This window comes from Triturus cristatus, chromosome 6, assembly GCF_964204655.1.
Source record: "Triturus cristatus chromosome 6, aTriCri1.1, whole genome shotgun sequence".
NCBI lineage: Eukaryota > Metazoa > Chordata > Amphibia > Caudata > Salamandridae > Triturus > Triturus cristatus.
This window is the reverse complement of record NC_140589.1, coordinates 82795218-82815092: the sequence shown is the minus strand read 5'-3', so window position 1 is coordinate 82815092 and position 19875 is coordinate 82795218.

Below are 19875 nucleotides of genomic sequence, written 5' to 3'. Positions count from 1 at the left end.
CAGTTCTTGCCTGAGGCAGTACATGCAATGTTGCTTGAGAGATATTTTGTTAACTTACAGGGGGCCTAGAGCCTGCCCATTGCTTACCATTGGTTGGCTTCATTGCCACTCACATTTCCTTGCTTCTCTTTGGTCAGCGAGTGCTGGCTTTACTTCCTCTTCATGTATTTTTCCCTCCCTGGAGCATGGCCCAAGTACTGCTTCCGATGCCCTGTGCCCTTCCACTGTTCGCTGCTTCCAGAGGTACTTTTTTTCCCGTTTACTTGCACCGCCCTCTTTCCTCCAGCATTGTTGCTTGCCATGCCCCCACCCCCCCACTGTCCTGCGTTGTTGCTTGTCCAGTCCGCCCCTGCACCGCCCCCGTTTTTGCTTGCACCATCCATCCCCTCCCCCCTCCATTCCTCCCGCTCTTCTGTCCCACGAGATATAAGAGCCCCAAAAGTTGCATCAATGGGTTTTAAGATGCTACAAAGATACCGATGGGGCTGTGCTCCTTTTTTAGGTCTCGCGAGCCAAAGGCTCGAAGAGACATTTTGAATATGGGCTTCAAAAAGTGCTACCAGGCCAGCCTAGAGCTACAGTGCATGTGCGCGGGCGCGCGCTTGCACTGCTTACTTTCACTTTCTCGGCCGCTTTGATCGCGATCACGATCACTTTCACTTTCGCGGCTTTGCTGCGCAGACCCAGCCTCCTCTGCCGGCACACCCACTGTTTTCAGTGATTCACCTTCAACGCCACTTGTTGCTTCTTACTTTCCTACCCTTTCTCCTCTACCTTCCTCTCCTTTTAATCTGCCTTCACCGTATATCCTTTGCTCTCCTCCCTTCCTTCTTTACAACCTTCCTTACTTTTTTCATCCTTCCTTCATCCGCTTTCTCGTCTATGCCTTCCATTCTTAAAATGTACACGGAGTCTGCGCAGTGTCTGCGGGGCTCATGCGCTTCGTCCTCTCCAGCATCAGTTCGGTCTGCTTCAGACGGAGAACGGCTCTCACCCTCTTTGTCCACCTCCATTATTGTGCGTGGTTTTTGACATCCGCGTCACCACCCATTTGGCGATTCCTTCATATTTATCCTTGGATATCCCTTGTTTCCCTTTGTGTGTTTTTTTTTTTGGTCAGTCCCCCCAGGGTACAAGCAGGCATCCACTTCTGTCTTTTTTGCTCCGATCAGCTGTCCTGACAGAAGTGGATGCCTGCTTGTGCCCCGGGGGAACTGACACCAAAAACCGTATTTGGTCAACTTTTTGATGAGGAACGGGGAAGGGGCCTTTCATTGCTGTTATGATGTATGTTACTTTATATTCTGTGAGAAGATTCGACATTTATTTCAGGGAATGCAGAGATTTTTTCGAGGAGAAGTGAGCAATAACACCGCTCCTTGTCAGTCTGTAACTGGGTGTTCATTATGAAAGAATTTAGATTATCCAGTCGCGATTCTATCTTCTTCACGTTCTTTGCCAGGGACTGTAATATTACAATCTGAGAGTCCATTTAGTCAGCATGCACCATTGCCACCTAGCCCATGGTTGTTAGTGTGGTGTCAATGACCGACCACCAGTTCTGTATCTGTAAGTTCATGACTGGTGTGTCAAAGGTGGACTTTTCGTTGTTAACCACTGAGCCAGGGTTATCCACCCTATCTTTCTGTACCAAAGGGGCTTTGTTGCACCTGAGAGATTCTGAGTCCAAGCGGGATCTAGGCTCCTTCTGAGACCCTCAAGTGGGTGAGTGATGAGATTGTTCATTTTTCCGTTTCGTTGTTTTTAATTTATAACGTTCATGACCACTATTACTTGACTGGAGGCCTAGTGGGTCCGTTACCGATAACAATTCTTCATCTCTTATGTACGGTTCCTCAGGTCTAATGAAACTAAAGTCTGTGCCATTGTGTTTTGATTAGGATTGCACGCACACACACACCCCACACACACACACACACACAACCACAACACACAACCACACACACAGAGAACCACACACAAAACCACAAACACACACAAAACCACAAACACAACCACATACAACCACAACCACACACACAACCACACACACACACAATCACACACATACAACCACACACACACCCCACCACACAACCACACACACACAATAACACAAACACATAACCACACACACAATAACACAAACACAACCACACACAACCACAACACACAACCAACCACACACACAACCACACACACACACAACCACACACACACACACAACCACACACACACAACCACACACACACAACCACACAACCACACACAACCACACAACCACACACACACACACACCACTCACACACACAACCACAACCACCCACAACCACAACCACTCACACACACAACCACAACCACCCACAACCACACACAAACCCCACAACCACACACAACCACACACAAACCCCACAACCACACACAAACCCCACAACCACACACCCACAAACACACACACAAAACCATACACACACACAAACCCCACCACACAACCACACACACAAAACCATACACATACACAAACCCCACCAGACAACCACACACACAATAACACAAACACATAACCACACACACAATAACACAAACACACACACAACCACAACACACACAACCACAACCCACCCCCCACACCCACACACACAACCACAAGCACACACACACACAATAACACAAACACACAACCACACACCACCACAACTACACACACAACCACAACAGCACACAACCACACACACACACAGAACCACACACAAAACCACAAACACAACCACTTACAAACACACACAACCACACACACACACACACCACCACACACAAACCCCACAGCCACACACACAAAACCACACACACAATAACACACACATAATCACACAAACACACACCCAACCACAACACACACCCAACCACAACACACAACCAACCACAACCACACACACACACACACACACCACACACACACACACACACAACCACACACACACAACCACACACAACCACAAACACACACAACCACAATAACACAAACACACAACCACACACACACAATAACACAAACACACAACCACACACACAACCACAAACACAAAACCACAAACACAACCACAACCACACAACCACACACGACCACAACCACACACACCCAACCACACCCACACACAACCACACACACAAACACAACCACACACAATAACACAAACACACAACCACAATAACACAGAACCACACACACAACCACACACAAGCACACACAATAACAGAAACACACACAACCTCAAACCGTTTTCTGGCTGTCAGCATAAATACGCTGTCACCAAACACGATGAACACCTTGGGAAAGTTTGTGAAGTCACCCCCAACTTTGAAACCCCTTGTTGTAGCGGAGTGTGTGCTGTACACATGGCAATACCTTGACACAGCGGACTGTTGCAAGGAATGCTTTGAGCCTCGGAGGCTGACAGACCTCAGTCTGTGCATTAGTTCACCCCGTCTTGGCACTGCATAAAAACAGGATGCCCACTGTCCAACATGAAGTGAGACATTGTGATCGGGGCTGGAGATGCTGTTTAGCAATCTGCTTAGAACATTGTGTTTCATTTAGGGCATTAAACATAAAGGAGCACTGGCAATGCTGATAAAATGGATTTCATTTTGAGTAGTGACTAAAACTTTTTAAAAAGCCTGCTGTACTGAAACAAGCATTTGCAATGCAATAGGTCTCGCATTTGCAAAAGTTTCAGCTATTGACATTGTTCATGACAATGCCTTTTTAATCTATTTTATAAAACAAACACATAAATAAATGGCATTATCATTTACAATGCCAATAGCTAGTGTTGCATTATTATTAACAATGCCAACTGCTCACACTTTTATAATGCGAGACCTATTGCATTGCAAATGCTTGTCTATACAGCTTTTGTCCCTGTCTTCATGAGGGGCCAACACAGCAAACTTCAGCTCAGATATAAGATTATTGAACAGTTTGTGTAAAGGCAGAGAATAATCCCATACTAAGAAAACGGATCAGAACCCATCATGGTCAGCGCTGGCCATGTCATAGTGCTTTCTTCTTTCCCTAACTTTCAAACATGCTGCACAGCGTCTGCGCCGCTGTACAACATATTTTAAAGGAACAATGGAACCCAAGAGTCTGAACGGGAGAGGGGTATAAGTATTTGTACAAGAACAGTAGGTCCCTCACAACACAAAATAGGTAATGTAATTAAGACAGAGAAACAATGTCACCTATGGGGCTTATTTACAAGACCCTTGCGCTGCCGGGAGATCACTTTTTTCTATATTAAAAGTGACGCACCGGCGGCGCAAGGAGCTTGTAAATAAGCCCCTATTTCTTTATCAGTGGCATAATGAAACTTGAGGAGGTCCCCTGCAAGGCACGTTAAAGGGCCCCCTCTGGACTCAATCAGGGGCTCTCTGGCCAGAGTACTGTGCTGAGGGGACCCCCATGGAGCTGAGGCCTCCCCCCCCCCCCCACCCCCCGCACTGCGAGGACTGCAGGTGCCTGTGTTACGCCACTGGTCTTTATAAATTCAGACGGAATATATTTGAAAGGTACAGAAAACATAATAGTGGGAGAGTATTCAGAAAGGAACTGAGTAACTAAACTCTGGCATTTGAACAAACAGGGGGCGTAATACACTCCAAGATTGGGCCACAACCATGTGAAAAGCACCATTGCACATAATAATGTTACACAGATAAACAAAAATGCATCAAGGTGCTGAAGCCGACGATGTTTCGATCCCTAGCATACACATCCTGATAGACTTGATATCCATTTATACCGATATTGGGTGTACTCCCAGGCCATTGGATTGTTCTCTATCGCCCGACCAGTTTTTTTTTTTACGGTGTTTTAATATAGCGCGAACTTGCCCACGGTATCGGGTATCAGAGCGCTTTACATAGCTCCAGTTGCGTTACATGAGGACACATTCATTTTTGTTATGTACGGGGAGATTGAGTGATTTGCCCAGAATCACAAAATGTTCAGCGTCATTGCAGAGACTCGAACCCAATCGCGCAATAATCAGTCCAGGCCAGGTAAGTTAGCGTAAAAGGCCATTTTATTAGGACAGGGTTGGACAATCATAACCAAACATAACATAAACCCCACAACAGTCCCCAACAACATAACTTCTCACTTTCCATACTCTCCCAGACTCCAAATACTCCATCCCCACTTCACGCAGCACCTCCTCACCTATCCCATTCGCATTCTCGCTTCTCTTCCAAGCTTTCCCATCCTCTCCATTCCTCGTACACTGATCTGACGCACCCCCATCTTTCCCCAGTATCCCCCTCCCCGGAAGAGTGAGTATGCCCGTCATGGACTCCTCCCCCCTCCCCAATTCGCTCCGCACTCTCCCCAACCCGTCCTAAACTGGCACGCTGGTAACACTTAACACCCGAAATCAAATCCCACGACTGTAGGGTGGGCGGGTGGCCAAAGTTCCTAACTACACCCTGCGGCGCTGGGGAAGGAAGAGGAAGAACTTCCTCTCCCAGCCCCTTTAACCCTTCCCTGCTGACCCCACCCCTAAACCCACCCCTTCCTCCCCTGTCCTTGTATCGCGCGAAATCCCCGGGGGAAGACTAGACCGCTGGCCTTTCTTCTCCCGGGGGCCGCATCGCGCAATAATCAGTCCAGGCCAGGTAAGTTAGCGTAAAAGGCCATTTTATTAGGACAGGGTTGGACAATCATAACCAAACATAACATAAACCCCACAACAGTCCCCAACAACATAACTTCTCACTTTCCATACTCTCCCAGACTCCAAATACTCCATCCCCACTTCACGCAGCACCTCCTCACCTATCCCATTCGCATTCTCGCTTCTCTTCCAAGCTTTCCCATCCTCTCCATTCCTCGTACACTGATCTGACGCACCCCCATCTTTCCCCAGTATCCCCCTCCCCGGAAGGGTGAGTATGCCCGTCATGGACTCCTCCCCCCTCCCCAATTCGCCAACCAGGGAACCCCCGGAGGGCGGTTACCTGCCCCACCCCACGCAAGTGCACCTTTCGCTCTCACCCCCTCAGACACCAGATAGACTCATTCCACAAACCACTGATGAGATCCCTCAACTCCATCATATAATAAGCGTTTCCCATGTGCGAAAGGTGCACTCCATCGTCCCTGAAAAGCAAGGGTTCCTCAAGCCTTAGACCAGGATGCGCCAGCACCTTGATCCCACACTTCTCACAAAAAACTCTCATCACCCTATTCAATTTCCGGCGGGCTCGTTCCACCGCAGCAGGCTTCAATGCCCCCCTCCAAATTCGTCGAGGAATGAATTCTGTCGACACAATACAGGCGCCAGCCAGATTGCGCTTCATCGCTTCCAAGTCCCGTTGCATCAGATAAATCAAGGACACCGCTGATTGCCGCACCAGATCATTCTCCCCCAGGTGGATAACGAGCAAGTCCGGACAGCCGTTCTGCGATACTTTCTTTGTGAGCCAAGGCAAGAGTTCGCCCCAGCGCATCCCACTCCGGCCCCACCAAAACACCTCATGACTGCTGCTTCTCAGGCCCAGGTTACGCCCGTACACCTGCCTGTCGGAATACTTGGATGCCCAATGAACAAAGGAATGACCAACGATCCAGGTAACCGTCTTGGCTCCCGGACCCCCAACGCAACCTAGAAAGAAAAAAGGCAATTAAAAACACGAAATACAACAGACACGCTCCAACAGCCAACGCGCCCCCTCATGCCCTACTTCCGGACGTACCGCTCGCAACATCGCGACCTCCACCTGCCAATCCACCTAATCTTGTCCCAGGACCACCCCAACCTCGCCGCGCCGATACGGAAGGAGTGCGTCCCATACCCCGCCGGGTCCCTACCAAGGTGCCGCAAAGCCATACGCAAGACCGCCAGCAGCTGGAAGGCCGTGACCCTCTTACCAGAAGCATGACAGAAAATCTCGCCCACACTCCGGCCAACCTGCCCACAAAAACTGCCCCATTCACGCACCGGTCAAACTCCCTCCCCCCCCGACTCAGACAACCACACCCATGTTCCCCTTCCAGCCTGGTCCGTTTTCGACCGCCCCAGCCAGATTCCCAAACGCGACCCATCCAAACGAACATCTTCAAACCGCAGCCCCGGCCGACCCCTACCCCCCAACAACTCCGAGACCCGGAAAGCCCCAAAAAACATCCAGGTCATGCACAACCGGAACAACGCTACCTCGGCCCCGTCGTAACAACAAACACTCAGTTCAGCCACAACCTCAACCAGCAACTCAAAGGTGATCGCCTCCCGCACAGGCCCACTCCCCCGCCCCCCCCGCTCCCTGCCCCAACCCTTCAGCATCCGACTCAGCAACTCACTCCTTGCGGGATCAAACCCCAAATAAACCATACCATAGAAAGAAATCCCCGCCAATCTCCCCGCAATCGTCACCTGCGACAAACCCTTGTCCATGCAATGCAACACATACCGCATCACCCCCTCCTCACACTCCTTCTGAGACATACGCCAAGCCTCCCGCGACCACCCCAGAAACGCACCAAATTCCACCCAAGCCAACCGATACGCCCGCCTCGTGGACTCAGCAACAGACTTCTCCACCAGGTTCACCACTCTCACTCCCCCCAGCTCCAGATACCCTCCGGCACCTTGGTCTTGACAACCTCTGCTCCGGGCGCCAACCTTCGGAAACGCTGCCACTGCGAACGAGACAATGCATCCGCAATGTCATTGCTAGCGCCCGGCACATGCTTCGCGCGGAACAGCACATTAAGACGCAAGCACAGCAGCATGAAACTTCGCAGCAAGCGCAGCACCCGCAGGTCCCTCGCCCTCTGATGATTCACCAGGTCAACCACTGTTTGGTTATCCACATGGAAAAGTACGGATCTGCTCCGGAATTCCTGTCCCCACACCTGCAGCGCCACCACCAGCGGAAAGAACTCCAAAAACGCAATACTCCTGCCCTGCGACAACCAGTGCACCGGCCACTGCTCCGCACACCACCTTCCGTCCCAGAACACGCCAAAACCGCGAGCCCCCGCCGCATCCGAAAAGATCTGCACCTGCCACACCATGCTGTCATCCGCAAAATCCAAGGAAACCCCGTTGAAGTCGCTCAAGAACCCTCTCCAGACCCGCAGATCCGCCCGGACTCCCATGGAAATCCTCACCCTGTGGTGGGGCAGCACCGCCCCAGACATAGCCAACCCCAGGCGCCTGCAAAAAGTCCTGCCAGCCCGCACCACTCGGCACGCAAAATTCAGCAAACCCAACAACCGCTGGACGGACCGCAAATCAATCTTGCTCTGCAACACCACCTGTCCCAAAAATTCCTGCATCTCCTCCGCCTTCTGCTGGGGCAGGCGCGCCACCCACTCGACGGAGTCCAATTCAATCCCCAAGAAAGCCAGACAACTGCTCGGCCCAGCCGTCTTTTCCGGCGCCAACGGGACCCCAAACTCCCCCGCCATCCTCTGGAACTGCCTCAACGCTTCCCCGCACTCCCCTGACTGGCCGCGCCCTACGAACAAGAAATCATCCAAATAGTGGGACACCAGCCGGTGCCCCGCCCTGTCAGTGAAGGCCCATTGCAGGAAGGAACTGAAAGTCTCAAACAACGCACAGGACACCGCACAACCCATGGGCAAAACCTTATCCACGAAGATCGCCCCCCCCAAACTGCATCCCCAGCAGAGCAAAGTCAGCCGGGTGAATGGGCAGAAGGCGAAACGCCGACTTGATGTCACACTTAGCCAGCTCTGCCCCCCGCCCACACACCCTCACCAGCGCGATCGCATCATCCACCGACGCATACAGCACCCGAGAATCCTCCTCCGCGATGAAATCATTCACCGACGACCCCTCGGGCCACGACAAGTGGTGGATCAAGCGAAATTCCCCTGGTTCCTTTTTTGGCACCACCCCCAAAGGGGATATGATGAGCTCCGGCAACGGCCACGTGTCAAACGGGCCAGCGATCCTGCCTTCCAAGACCTCCTGCCGCAATTTCGCCTCAACCACCCCAGGCAAATCCTTTGCCGACCTCAAATTCTCCGCCCATCTGCACTCCTGCGGTCCCTGGTACCCCACCCGAAATCCTTCCGTGAACCCCCAAAACAGCTTCAACGCCGCCTCCCGATCAGGATAGCGGGAGAGCCACGGACCCATGGCCTCCACACTAACCGGTGTAGGAGCCCTTAGGTCCAGCCTGCCCTCTGCCCTTGGTAACCCGCCACTGCTCGGAGGGAGTGGCGAGGGTAAAACAGGTTGTGACCGGGTGCCGCCCACCACACTTAGAACACTCGTGCTTGAACTTGCATGGGTGGCGGGTACAGGAACCCTTGTGAAAATTCCAGCAGGCCCCTGTGGTGGCTCCCCCGCTCTTGGCCGGCTGACCTGCTGCGCCTGCAGCGGCAGCCTGCCCGCCCGTTCCCCCCGCTCCACTAGATCCACCTCCCGCCCCCGTCGAGGCGGGACGGGACTGAAAAGGCCGATACGACACCGGGAGCCCGCTGGCCGTGTGTGTGGACGCGGAGGACTGCGTCGAAGACATCCACTGGACCCACAACTCCTGGTCCACTTCACCCCAGGGCTTGTCAGGGTTTACGCTGATCCGTGCCCGAAACTCCTCATCGTAACTGAGCCACGCGAAACCCCCAAAGTGCATCTGCGCCTTGCGGATGATATCCATATATTTAAACAACGCAATCGCCCTATCCTGATGTTTCTCACAAGAGATGCTTGCGTAAATCAAAAAGGCCGACGTCCAATTCTCCATATTCACAGGCACCCGCGGCCGCCTCGTCAACTCCCACTCCTCTTCCTTAGACCCTTCTTTAGCCTGTATCTCCCGGTGCAACAACTTGAATACGTCCACATACTCATGCTTCCAGATCCTCGCCCTTGTTTTCTCAGACAAGTGTGACCCCAACGGCATTGCCAGGCCCATATAGGGCAACTTCTTCTTATGCTTCTCTCCCCCGTCCTCCTTCCCCTCTTTCTCCCCCTCCTCATCCGTCTGCACAGCGGCCCCCACGAGCCTCTTTCCGTCCCCCTCCAGCGCCGCCGTCTTAGCCGGAACCGTTGGCTTCACCGCCTCACCCTCCACCCTCACCGACCCATCCCCAACCCCAATGGACCTGCAGGACCTCCTACGCCCCCGTTTATCCCCCTCATCCCACGCCCCCCACCACGCTCCCTCACCTGTTAAAGTGCGTGGCACCACCTGGGCCCGTCCGCCGGGAGTCGGGGCTTTCTTCTTCACCACTGGCGTCGTGCTGCAGCTGGCTTTTTGTGCCTGCAAAACACCAAACCTCCGCGTTGCCTCCTGCCCCCGCTCCTCTCGCACTTCACCTTCCTCCAGTTCCTCACTGTCCGACTCGTAATCCAACTCTTCATCCTCGTCAACCGCACCAGACTCCATCCGCACCTCACGCATCACTCGTTTCACACCTTTGCCTTCCTCGCCCTGCACAAACTCATACTCCGGCGCCGATGATGCCCGCTCCCTTGATGGAGGGCAGGCCGCCGCGGACCCCCCTGCTGCTTCGCCCCGGCGTCTGGAGGCCGTTATGCGCCCCGCCGGCCCACCCTGGCCTCTGCCAGCAAACTGCGCTGGCTTGGATCCCCCCCCCCCCTCCGGACCGGCATAGTCCGAGGGGGCCCCAGCGCCACCAGGTCTCTGAGACGTCAAGTCAGTCCCTGCCTCATCTACCCAGATCCACCGCCCGCGCCCCGCCGCCGGCCCGGCGCCCCCACCGTGCTCCGCGCCCCGGTCCACCGCCTGCACCCCCCCCGGGCGTCCCCCATCCCTGGCCGCGCACATCTCCTCCCACCGGCTCTCCGTCTCCTCAATCAATCTCCGCTGTTCCCGAATGCGCTCCTCCAAGGACATCCCATCCCAGCGGTCCTCCCACCGGACACCGCCCCTGCCCGCCGCCTTCGCCCCGCCACCGCGCCCCGCACCGACGGAGTCACCCGGCGCCGCCCGACCCCCCCCCGGGGCCCCCCGCCGCCTTCGCTGGGCCTTTGCCCTTGCCCCCCCAACCCCCGGCCTTCCCCCTACCCCCGCCCGAGCCGCCCGGGGGCAGGTCCCCCTCCCCCCCTCCCTCCCCCCCAGCCGACTCGCTCCCAGATAAGTACAGGGAAAAATCCTCCCCCACCGGCCCCTCAAATTCCTCGTCCAGCTCACTGTCATCACTGTAGACCACCAGGCCCACCCCACTCCCCCGCCCAGGCGCCACTGACCCCCCCTGGGCCCTCCGTCCCCCCGCCAGGGCCGCCCCCGCGGATCCTCCCGCCGCGACCGGGCCAGAGACAATGCCCCCCTCCCGCCCCTCCCCCCCACCATCCCCCCCCCGACCCCATTGCAGGGAGGCTCAGACGCCTAACCCCCAGCTTGTCCCCGGGGCCCCCCCTCCTGGCCCCTCCCCGCGCCGACGCCGCAAGCCTCTTGGGAGGAGGTTCCTCCTGGCACGCCGCCACTGCCGCCGCCACCCCCGCCGATGCCGCCCGCGGAGTCCTTGCCATACACACCCACGCCTGTTCCAAGACCCCCGGCCTCAACAGATCCGCCCTCCCCGCGCGCCCCAGAAGCTGCAGCGCAGCGCGCACCGCGGCGTCATCAGGCACCTGACCCCCCTTTACCTCCATCGCCTCAGGACCTCCTCCGCCGGCGCCCGCTCCTCCGCCGTCGATATCGCACCGCACCTGGCGTCCGCTACTCTGCTCCCAACCGCCACTCAAACGCCGAGAATCGGGCCCCGCATTCCGCGACCAAGAGGCCCACCAACCGCCGCTCCGCACCTCGTTCCTCGAAGCCCCAAAGTTCCTAAGGCACAAAGTTCCTAACTACACCCTGCGGCGCTGGGGAAGGAAGAGGAAGAACTTCCTCTCCCAGCCCCTTTAACCCTTCCCTGCTGACCCCACCCCTAAACCCACCCCTTCCTCCCCTGTCCTTGTATGGCGCGAAATCCCCGGGGGACGACTAGACCGCTGGCCTTTCTTCCCCCGGGGGCCACATTCCCCAGATTCAAGGTCGACCGTCCTAGCCGTTAGGCCGACTCCTCTCCCAGGCTTCATCCAGCACCCACCATTATTTATGTTCGGCACCGATCATCCATCTACTATCCCCCGTATTTTTGCTGAGATGACAGTATGACCTAGATTCGCCATTGGTTGGACATTTTACTCCATCACCGTGGGGCTCCGGGCCCTGCCTTACCACAAAAGCAGACATTTTTCCCAGGCATCACTTGTTGTGTCCTGATGATGATCCCATTATTTTGTTAGGGATTGAAACATCTTCGACCTCAGTGCCCTAATACATATTTGTTTATCTCTGTATCATTATTATGTGCAATGGGGCTTTACACATGGATGTACAACATGGCTGAAAGAAACGGAGGCTCCCAGCGTCTACTAATGCTTAGTACCTGACAATGCGCAGCGCCCCTTGTGGCAGTTTTCCACAAACTTTTTGGGTTAGTCGGGTGGGCCTAAAAATCGTTTTTTGGTGACCTCTGTAAATTATGCAGCAGGTGGTAGATTATATGGCAAATGTAGTAAATCTGTAATAATACGGAAAGGGAAGCAGCGGAGAAGGGCAGAGCCCTGTGTAAAGAGGAGTCGCACCCTGCCCTGGGGTGGAGGGAGGGGTGAGAGTGATATACAAGCCAGCAGAAGGCCGCCAGGGATGGGTTGAGGAAGCTCTGCAGGGCGCAGATGTTTGAAAAGGGCGCCACAAAGGTTGATTATCATAGACAAACAGCGCCTTTGACCGGCGGAGGGCGGGCGCGCGGGCCGTGACTCATCACGCACTTCCGCCGCTGCCTCCCTCCGCCAGCAGCCAGCAGGGCACAATCACAGCGGCCACAAAGGGCCACCGAGCATTTGAATGTGAAAGGCTGCCTGGCAGCCTGCCCGCGCCATACAATGCGGGAGATGCAATTTCACACATATGGCCTTTCTTTCACTCCCCGGGGGCGGGAGGGCCGCGTCTTAAGGTGGCGCCCGGAGTTACATCAGCAGCGCTCAACTTTGTACAGAGCTAATGAGTGGGTGCCTGGAATGAATGGAAGGCCTAAACGGATGAATGGATGGATGATGTGACTGTATGAAAGGCGGACAAATGAACAAAGGAAGAAAGGCAAATTTATAAAATGTAGGTGCCGACTTCAAAAGATGCCTGGTTCTTGAGCTCGTTGCGGAAGTTTAAATGGAGCATATATTGCTATTTATTTAAATATTTTTTTCTAGATGTTCAAACACATTCAACATGGAGTATATTAGATTACTGAGTCGGTTTGGGAAGCGCTGTGTGTCGCTTTACGGTTACTGCCACCATAGGAGGCTAAAGTCAGCAACAGACAAACCATGGAAGTTATTTTTTCCACTTTTAATTGTGCTTATAAGCTGAGCCACTGGAATTATGCGATTCTGGTGCCGAAGTATTTTCCGCATAATTATGTATTTACCGCATTTGCCAGATAATGCACCATCTGCTGCGTACTTTCCAAATTTTAAACCAAAAATTGTTTCTACCTCAAACATCAAAAGTTACTAAAATGTCGCGATACATGTTCCTGCGCAGTGGAACATACTTTGCATAAGGTTCACTGTTCATGTTTCAGTTGCATACTGCTGTAATTTAGTGTTACAATAGTACTAATGAGGTGAAACCTATGTCCAGACATTGTTAAAATATGTAAAAACGACAAAAAAATGAACGTATACTATCATATAACATGTTGCCTTACGCTGCATAATTTGCATTTTCCCAACATTATTTAGTAAACCCTGCCGCATAATTTAGTCCTCCTTTCCCAGATGATTCCAGTGGCCCTGCGCGTGGGCTGCATGCTCAGGCTGGGGTTCAGAGAGTGTCACATCCCAGGGGCCTGTGTGGTGTGGCTTCTCTCTAGGATCGAACACATTCTGGCGCCCTGGTTTACGAAACTCTGCCACCTGTTAATGAGTATCTTGGGGAGTCCGCCATCGGTGACGTTGCATGCATCACCAAGTCTCGATTGGGTGACTCATTTGGAGGAAAGGAATATGTTTGCGTAACAGAAAGGTGCAAGTAGACCTTCTTTGCCACAGCCCTATTGCACAGCCAGGCCACAAACAGCAGAGCTTCTGTCGCCCTGAGCAGCAGTGCGCTCTGCGGTCCCGAGTTGGCGTAGTTGTGTAGAAGTTAGGTTGTCATTGTTTCTATGCTAGAGTGCCTACTAGGACGGGGCTGTCTCATGCTCTTTCGATGAGAGATTGAGTTTGGAGGTATTTCAGACAGCATGCCCATTCAACTATTGGCTGCTCTGCTGAGATGTCCTACTTGGACTGGCCATATGTTAGCTGTTCTCTTTTGTCATTTTACTTAGCCATGCAGGAAGCACACACCTGCCAGTAACATGGCCCCCATGGTGAAGTGAACCTATGCTCACTTGGAATTAGACTTGGATGGCCAACTCATTTCGCCCAGGCTGCTGGACGGTCCCCCTGGCTGCGCCTGAGTTAGTGGTCAGCGATTGGTCACCTTTGAGACACACCTCATTAAAAGCCCTAACTTGCAGCCCTTCTTTCTGTCCCATGTCAAATCTGTCTGACAACATAGTGGCAGGTTATATGAAAAAAACATTTGGTTTTACCAGTGGTTAGTCTTGAACACTACACTAGGTGCAGATTTTTCCATCGTTTCTATTGTACAAATATATTGATATATTTTATACAATAAGATGTATTCATTCACTACGTGCAGCATCTATTAAATATACCATACTGGCCATGGATGGGTCAAATAAATGTGTATGCCATTCTCCACAGGGATTATCACAGTGGCTGCAGCGGCGTAATGAAACTTGAGGGGGCCTCCTGCAAAGTACATGGAGGGGGCCCCCACGCTCCGGACCCCGATAAGGAACTCTGAGGCCATTGCTGGTGGGGCACCCTGGAGCTCGCCCCCCCCCCCCCCATCCCCTCCCCCGTGGGAGCTGCAAAGGCTAATGTTACGCCACTGATTGACCGGCCTCTATTTCCGTAAGTAAGCATGTCTTACCCTTGGAAACTACCACCACCAAATGATTTATGAAGTAGCAGGCCCGGTTCTAGCGGGTGGGCCGGGTGGGCCAGGCCCACCCAAACATGAGCCTGGCCCACCCAAACAGAAGCCTTGGCCCTCACAGTGAGGGCTTGAAGGCAGTCAGGCAACGCCATTGCGCTCAAAGGGTTAACCCCCCACCCCACCCCACCCCCGTCGTGTGTGTCAGCCCGGCCGAGACAGCTTCCCGGGCGCACACGGTGTTTTTGAGATCAACACAGCCGCACCCGAGAACTTCACAGGTCTTTAAAAGACCATTTACATGTTAAAGGCTTTGTTTATTTTTTCACCCCTTCAGCTCCACTAGGGGCATGGCGAAAGGCGACAAATCCTTTCTTTGGCACAGGTAACCTTTGCCTACTGTCCTGCTGCGCGGATATTTCTTTTTCTATGCAGCGCAGGAGAAAAGAAGTTTGTTTATTCTGATTCACTTTTCCTGTCCCCTGCAGCTGCTTATCGCATCAGGCTGTGGCACAAAGTTTGACTAATGGAGTAGGTAAGAGAATGTGTTACTATTTGTTTTTCTTTTCAAAATCTGCACAGGCCCAGCAGGACACATACTTTGTGTGTGCTTCATTTAAACAGTTTTTATCATTATCATGGCCGATGCAGGACAACAATAAGACAATACAAAATGCCCAGATAACGCTGGTGATGAATGATCCTGCTGGAGAGCAATCATGTGTCTGTTAGTAGTTTTTAAATAGAGATTAACTGCATTTTATGTGGATAGCTCAGTGGGTTACTGCCTTTGTCACAAAGATCCTTGTGTTATTTGCAGTTCAGAAGTTACAATCCTAACATAGGACACTGACCAATGAACTGTCATCAAAGAGCTGCATGCGAACCTGAGTGGTATAGTTAGAACTTGGCTTTTTTTGTTTTGTGATATAGGGGCAGATGTATCATTTTAGCAGTTTGCGAGTCCTTAATAGCGATTTTTAGCGAATCGTTGTTAAGGACTCGCAAAATGCTATGTAGGTAGGAATTCTTTAATTGCGAATCGCAAATTGCGATTCGCAATTAAGGAATACCTTCCCATTCATTCCTATGGGCCTAGAGGGCCATAGGAATGAATGGGAAGACATTCGCAATTTGCGAGTACCCATTAGGTACTCGTAAATTGCAAATGCAATTTCAAGGGTGCAAGGGTGTCAAAAGGACACCCTGTAGCACCCCTGAAATATATATGCGTGCATGTATGTGTGCCACATGACACTTTGAAAAATGCATAAAAGTGCATTTTTCAAAGACATCGCAAATTGCCACCAACTAGAAGTTGGTGGTAATTTGCGATTTCTTACGAAGAAATCGCACAACTTGGGTGCTTCCTGCATTGCATTTAAGGAATCGCAATTTGTGATTCCTTAAATGCATTCGCAAAATAAGGAATCACAAATTTTGCAATTCCCTATTTTGTGAGGCCCTTTTGGGATGATACATTCCAAAAGGCTTTTTCCCATTTGCAAACGGGCCGATTCTGAGAATCAGCCCATTTGCGAACATGAAAAGGGCTTCATACATCTGGCCCATAGTTAGAACTTCCTCAGTCTTTCATTATTCTAATGTTGCTAAAATGAGTATGTTTGGTCAGATATACATTTTTATCAGTAAAGCTGACCCCCAACCACTAGAGTACTCTTTAAATCCTGAGTTTGTGCTTCTCCAGACCAAACCCTCTTAAAATATACTGCCCACCAGTATGGATGACATGTGATTCATACACCCTGTAATCCTCATTGGTTTATGTGACATTCCCTGTAGACTGATTTACATAATTGTATGATTCGTTGTCTCTGTATAATGTGTGCGTGGTGTAAAGTACTGACACACACTAAACTGATATGAGTAGCGCTGCACAACAAATGAAATGCATATGAGAGAGGGGCTACGTAAAGATGAGGGGCACTGTTGGAGGGTGGCAGTGAGGGAATCCGAGGAAGAGGTCATGTGGTGGAGGGGGGGAGCTAGGGAGAGATGAGGAGCACTGGTGGAGGGCGGTAGTGAGGGAGTCTGAGAAGGAGGTCATGCCGGCGTAATTCACTCGTGAGCCTCGATTAAGACACACCTACTCATAGAAGGAGTGCTGTGAATGGGGCGTAGGGTGTTTGTCGGGCAGGACGTTGCTTTCATGACTGAATGGACTGGGGGTTCCTCAGGCTGCACAGTCCAGAAACATCCCTGAGGACGCAACACACAGTTTTGTTTGGAGCACGTTCATGATTTGTTGCTTCTGGATAGTGTCCTAGACTTAGAATTACCTGCAAAACATACTGCTTTAAGCCACTATATACGAAAAACACTGCTGTAAAAGAAATGTCAGTTTAAGATCCTCACGCACGCCTACAAAGCCCTCTACCACCTAGGACCTGCCTACCTCAACCGCCGACGGAACTTTCACCAACCCGCTCGACACCTGCATTGCTCTTCACTCGCCCTCGCACACACTTGCCACATCTGTCGCAGCTGCAGGGGTGGCCGCTCCTTCTCCTACATCGCTGCCAAGATTCGTAAAAAAACTTCCCCTCCAGCTTGGCACAGCTCCTTCGCTGGCAGACTTCCAAAAGAGACTCAAGACCTGGCTCTTGGACGGAGACACAGCGCCCAGATACCCCTAGGGATGACAGTGCAGCGCTTTACAAATGCAGATTGATTTGTTGATTGATAAAAATAATTCTTGCTCATTCCCCTCCATCACTCCGTTCGGGATAGGGATCTCTTTTTTAAAAATTTTATTTATTTATTTTAAAAGTTTATAAAGCGCGAACAAAACCCAACAGGGTATCAGAACGCTGTAGAATGGAGCCAGCTGGTAAGGATGGCACAGGAGAACATAATAGATAGCCAAGCTTATGCAGTAGAAGCACAATGGAGACAAGGTAGACATGTAAAGAGTTAAGAAGATGAAGACTGCATAGTAGACAAGGGAAGGTAGGGTTGTAAGGCTACAGCACTATTGTCACATGTAAGTATTCAGGGGCAAACTTTTGACTTCTTTTTTAAATGCATAGGTCGAGGGGTGTATTCTGTTTTCTAGCAGAAGAGCGTTCCAAATTCCCAGAGCAAACCTGAGATGGCGTGGCTGTAGATTCTCTTCTTTTTGAACTTTGGTGGTTTCAGCTGTAGAGTGTGTGAACTTTAGTGCGTGGTTCACACCCAATAGTTCAAGTTTATTTGCCAGGTAAGTGGGCGTGTTCTGATGGAGCGCTTTGTGCGTCGAGCAGGCTATCTTATACCTGATCCTTTTTAGACGTGATGTGCAAAGCAATTTTACATTTAGGAAAACGGACAGTGTTTAAAAAATGAAAATTATTGCTATATTTAAAAGCAGTCACTGACATGTTGAACCCAGCAGGCCACCATCCCTGTGACTTGTAATTTAGTATTACGGGCTGCACACAGGAGAGTGATGCAGCGCGGAGTGCAAAATCCCTCCCTACTGCCACGGACTAAAAGATCTCACACACACACACTATCTATACATTCGCTGGTGGGGCCCATAACACCAACGCACAATTACCATTAGAGCGTGCGAGAGGCGATTTATCCTTCCATGCGCTGGATAATGAGGGAGGATGATACCACTTTACCCTAATGAGCAACACACCTACAAACCCTTCTAATACTCATTAGGCCCTAGATTCCACATTTGGTATTATCCTCCTAACCGGGACGGATCTGTTAATTGTAGTTTTAGTGAAATCCTAATTCTCTAATTAAACTTTACATTAACACATTTCAATGAATAAACAACCTGACTCATTTCTGTAGATGTTCAAATCCAAATTTATATTAATATTGCAGATTAAATCATTCATTTGGTCAAGTTGCCATTCATATTTACCTATTCTGGCTAAAGTCGTCCTCAATGTCAAATCTGGTAGTCTCGCAATTCTATGCCCATCAATTTAGCAGGTTAAGTTCATCAGGAATTTGAGCATTAATTCAGTCCGTCAGAGATTTAGGCTAACAGCTGTCCTGCAGTGTCACCGTCCTCTCCGTCAGCATATCATCAGGAAATCGAAAAGCGCGATCCGACGACTCTAATCACCTCTCTATTCTACCATAATTTATAGTAAAAATCACATTCCAAAAGTATCGAATATTATTTTAGAATGTCTCTGATTGGTCAGTCCAATTTGTTCAACAGAGTTCCCATGCGCTAAATGTCTCTTTAGATGTAGTTCATAATTTTCCCGGTCAGAAGTACCTTTTATTGTTTCTTTCAGGGCATCTGGCTGGCAGCCCAGAGCGTCCTTGAGGGGCACAGTCGAGTTAGGGTCACAGGAAGGCCACTGCTGCTGATGGTGACGCATGCGCACTTCACCCAGAGACTTGAGCAATGGAGCCGGTTTCATCGGATACAGGAGTCAGCCATTTTGTGGCCACTCGAAATGGTCAACTTAAGCAAAGAAACACAAAAACGTAATTAATACATAGAAATGACTAATTAAATGTTATTCCCTCGCTAATACCCTTATGTGTGTGTATTTATCTCGCAAAAGCAAAACTCATTGCGGGTTATACTTACAAATTAAAGCACAAATCACAATTACATCACCAAAGCAACATATATCATGCAATGTTCTATTTATCTACCATTAATATGCGTCATGTCATTAATTAGACCATGCAGATGCAAATCCCACGTGTATTTCGGTCATTAATAAGGTTGGTTAGTTATTTTCATATCACTCCAAACCATTAGTATGATTATAATTAATTAATTAATCTAATTAATAAAACAACATGCAAAATGGGGTGGGTATACAAAATTTT